At 35.7% G+C, this 4,824-nt stretch overlaps 1 long non-coding RNA gene across 1 annotated transcript; it reads left to right on the top strand.

The window, feature by feature from the left end:
* The first annotated feature begins 304 nt into the window (after window positions 1-304).
* LOC145128512 (uncharacterized) lies at window positions 305-2,116 on the top strand. The gene is made up of 2 exons (XR_013716950.1): window positions 305-773; window positions 1,036-2,116. It is a non-coding gene; the product is annotated as an uncharacterized LOC145128512 (long non-coding RNA).
* Window positions 2,117-4,824: the final 2,708 nt, after the last annotated feature.

The raw sequence follows: 4,824 nt of genomic DNA, 5'->3' as shown, positions 1-4,824 counted from the left end.
TGTGGTTTTTACCTGACTTTGCCTTAGAGACCAATGAAATGAGACCAACAAGCTTTATTACACAAAAGTCATTACAGGTCAAACTCATTAACATATGTCAAAATTATATTTTTTAAAAGAAAAAACATCATAAATGGTCCCTATGGTTTATTCAAATCTGAAGTTTAGTCCCCGTGGTTTAAAAACATCGTAGATGGTCCCTATGCTTTCAAAACTTTTGACGATTGGTCCTTATTGCTAACTCCGTTAAATTTTATCCGATAACTGAAGGGAATTTTCGTCATTTCATTAGTACAGGGACCATTAATAATGTTTTCACTTATTAAAAAAAATAATAATAAAATAAAATAATATGCAAAGGGTGTACCCCTCCCCCTCTCTCTCTCAAGTCATCCCATCTCTGCAAAATCTAGGGTTGTGTTCATCTTCGATTCCTTCTCATCCAATGAAACCACCAAACATTTCTGAAATCCTGCTATGTTTCTTTTGATTTTTCTCTGTTTCTAGACAATGCTAGGGTTTCCTTTTTCAAGAAACTATTAAATTTAGTTTATTTGGCTGCAACGAACTTCTTCAAATTCTGGTATATTCGAAAGATAATTGAAAGAAGGAACAACGATCCAAGATCACTTATTGCGTTCGAATAGTAATCGGATTCGGAGGCACATCAAACGTTCCAACAACTTGTGCTGCAATAGCCCTGGGGTGATGATAGGGACGACAGATGTTGGACAAATCTTCACGTCGTTGCTCGAAAAGGAGACCTTAAGGAGGTGAATACAAATATAAACTGTAAAAGTTTTTTTTCTTCTTCTTCATGGTTTTTCTGTTTAAACTAATAGCAACCTTTAATATTGTCTCCAATATCTACTTTCAAGTCCGGTATTGTCTGTTACATCAACAAACGCTAAAATAGAAAACATAATGTTAACAAGAAAGTGTGAGAGCACAATCAAGTTACTTTTTCTGATAGTTTAAATGAACACTCATGTGTCTGTAGGTGATTATTTCAAGTTTTGGGATTTCTTTTTGCAGGACAAAAGACTCCTTGATGAAGGAATGGATGCAAATGTTGCTACACTTGGCCCAAAATTTCATGGCCTCACCCCTCTTCATCTAGCTGCCAAGGGTGGTCACATAAAAGTTATGGATGAACTACTTAATGTGGTGCCAATATTGATGTTCGAACCAAAGGTGCTTATGGTTGTAAGTATCAATCTTCTTATTCTCAACACCACTTGAAAAACAACATTTGTTTGATCCATTCCTTTCTCTCACTGTCAACAAAGACGCACACAGAGAGAGAAAAACACACACTAAAACCTACTTCATATTCTCTCCTGGAGATACCCTTGAAGCCGTCTGAACATACCACCAATTCCTTAGATTTAATGTTCCAAACTTGATTTTTTTTGGAAACCCAGATGACCCACTATGAGATCAAAAGCACGAAGCATCATCCAAATCGATCAATCAAATTTAATCCCTAAGTTTAAGAATGAAATCAGATCTATGACGAGTTGGAATCGATTGTCTACAGCACAAAAATCAGATCTTTGTTGTTGGTCGATGGAGATTTAATGGATTTGGTGTGCAATCGTGAACAGGGGTTGGATCGTCTGTGGGTTTGCCCAGGGGTGGGAAACATTGAGATAGATGGTGAATAGGGTTTCAGTCATTTCAGAAGATAAGAGAGGAACAATGGACGAGTCTTGGAGAAACTGAGAGGTAGTAGTGATGGAAGCTTCAACCATAGAGTGGTGGTGGAATCATAAATAAGAGGAGAGACTGAGAGTTGGGGAAAGAGAGATGTGCCTGAGGTTTCTTGTACACTAAGAGAGACTCTTTGCATATTAGTTTTTTTTAAATAAGTGAAAACATCATAAATGGTCCCATTGGTAGTGAAATGACGAAAATACCCTTTAATTAACAGATAAAATTTAGCGGAGTTAGCAATAAGGACCAATTGTCAAAAATTTTGAAAGCACAGGGACCATCTATGATGTTTTTAAACCACGGGGACTAAACTTCAGATTTGGAGAAACCATAGGGACCATTTATGATGCTTTTTCTTTTTAAAATAAAAATATAAAAGGAGAAAAAAACTTTACATTTATCCTTACTCTGAACGGTTTAAGTAGAAAAGATAAAACACTTCACCTTGCTTGATTTGCTTTACTGTTTAAGTATTAAGGGTGTTATGATTTTGAAAAAAGTACATCTAGATCCTATGACTTATCTAGTGATCATTTAATATGAAATGACTTATCTAGTGATCATTTAATATGAAATTACTACTTTCTATATGTGCATTCAAATTTTCCTTATATGAAGTATACAATTATGTCAATATTAAACTCTTTTACAACATCATCAGGTAAGAAAAGATGATATAATCACATATCAATCATGGTAGAACTAGAAATTGGTTCTTTTTCGCCAACCTACATAATATCTAAAATCATATGTTAGATCCATTGACAGTAAAAAAATGATGTGGTGGGAAGTCGATAACTCTAAAAACAGAACATTAGATTTTTTTTTGAACCCCTCACCAATATGGATCCTTGAAGAAGTAGATAAAACTTACATTGATTGTATGCCTTCCAAAAGCGGGCTAGATCATCAAGTGTGATAAGGTCCATGAGATATAACATGTGGATGCCATGGAAATTTTTGGAATTTATGGCCCCTTCGTCCTCTAATGTGTTTGAGCTATGTTTGAACAATGGGGCATCTTTTCCAGTTTGTAATAACTGTATGGATACTATTGGAGATAAATCTTGTATATAATTAGTTTTATTTAATTTCTTATATTAGATTTCAATTTACCTTGTATAGATCCTACATTCATGTTGTATTTTGTATTTATGCTTTCTTTATCTATCAGTAATAATCATCGGGAACATTTATCCCATTCTTACATGGTATAACCTAAATACCGATCCCTAAAAAAAACCCTAACCCTGCTCTCCATTTCTTTTGTCTCTCACAATGTCTTCTTCCTCTGAAAATTCCTTCTCTCTAAACACTCTCATCCACATACTCATCATCAAATTAACATCCTCCAATTATCTTCTCTGGAAAAATCAAATTACCCCTCTGCTTTTTCATAAAAAATGCATGAGTCATGTCATTGGTTCTTCCACCATCCACAACCCCAGTCGACGGCAAAGCAACTCCCAACCCAGCCTATGATGCTTAGGTGGAACTCAATCAAAAGATTCTTCTCATTCTTCAATCGTCTCTGTCTGAAGAGTCAATGGCCAAAGTTCTAGGTCTTTCTTCCCCTTGTGAAGTGTGGCAGGCTTTGGAGTACCTATAGCCATGACTCTCAGGAACAATTGGAGAACCTTAAAGACTATTTGAGCCAAATTAAAAATGGTACCCTCTATGTCTCTGAATTTGCTAAACAATTTAAGTCTATCCGTGACAAACTCCAGCCAATTTGATAACCTATTGCTGATAATGACAAGAGCCATAGGATCATGTGTGGCTTAGGACAAACCTTTGAAACTTTCTCTACTGCTCATCGAGCTCTTTCTACAAGACCTTCTTTTCATGGTGTTGTTGCTCAGGTAGAAGGAAACAAATTGTTTCTTTCATCCTTACATGAGATGGCTCCCTCTCTTGTCGCTTTCACTGCAAATTCTTCTCATGGGAGAGGCAGGTCTGGACGTTCAAATTTTCGGGGTAATTCTTCTTCTAGGAGTTGTGGTCGTCGACCACCTCACTGTCAGTTATCTCTCCATGATGGTCACTATGCAAGCTCTTGCCCAGATTTGAGTAGTTATGTTCAAAAGTCTTCTTATTCAACTTCAAATCTTGTTTAGGCCTTCAATACCGGTTACAACATAAATGATTCCACTTCTAATTGGTGTGTGGATTCTGGTGCAACAACCCATATGGATCCTTCCTTAACTGGTCTTGATTCTTCCACTTCTTATCATGGAAAGGACAAAGTTGCTTTTGGAAATGATAATGTACTCCCCATCTCTCGCATTGGTACATTATATGTTATACAATAACTCAAATTACTGAATATTCTTATAGTCCCACACACCAAAAAGAACCTACTTTTTGTAAGCAAATTAACTAATGATTACCCGGTTAATTTCATGTTTTCTTGATCTTCATTTGCTATTTAGGATACAATCAGCAAAAGGATCCTAGCAACAGGCAAATATAGGGATGGTCTTTACATTCTAAATCTGGTTTCTCAAGCTTTGGCAACATCAGTGATTTCATTTACTACAACTTCTTTTGATTTATGGCACAAAATACTAGGACATGTTGCTTGTGATATTATTTCTCTTCATAATAAGCATGGATATTTGCATGTTACGTCTATTTTACCAAGTCCAACTATTTGTTCATCTTGTGATCTTTCAAAGCAACATAGCTTACCTTTTAGTTGAATGACAAAAGATCTTTACATGTTCTTGATATCGTTCATTGTGATTTATGGGGACCGGTTTCGTTCCTTTTGTTGATGGATATCGTTAATATGCCTTATTTATTGATGATTATATTCTCATTTCTCTTGGTTTTCCTCTTAAATGAAAATCTGGCTTTCATGAGGTATTGGTCACATTTCTAAAGTTTGTACAAACTCAGTTTTCTTGAAAACTATTGGTTTTTTAAAGTGACGGGATACCAAATTTTTGAACACTCGTGTGTGCTAATTATTTATTGACAATGTTACTCACCATCAAATGTCATGCCCTTATATTCGATAACAAAATGGCCTTGCAGAAGGAAATCACCGTCATTTAACCGAAACGAGTCTCGCTATGTTATGCTTTCCTTCTGCATGGCCATTTT

This window comes from Lactuca virosa, chromosome 8 (genome assembly GCF_052849685.1).
Source record: "Lactuca virosa cultivar CGN04683 chromosome 8, Lactuca_virosa_CGN04683_v6, whole genome shotgun sequence".
Classification (NCBI taxonomy): domain Eukaryota; kingdom Viridiplantae; phylum Streptophyta; class Magnoliopsida; order Asterales; family Asteraceae; genus Lactuca; species Lactuca virosa.
This window is presented reverse-complemented; position numbering and strand designations above follow the sequence as displayed.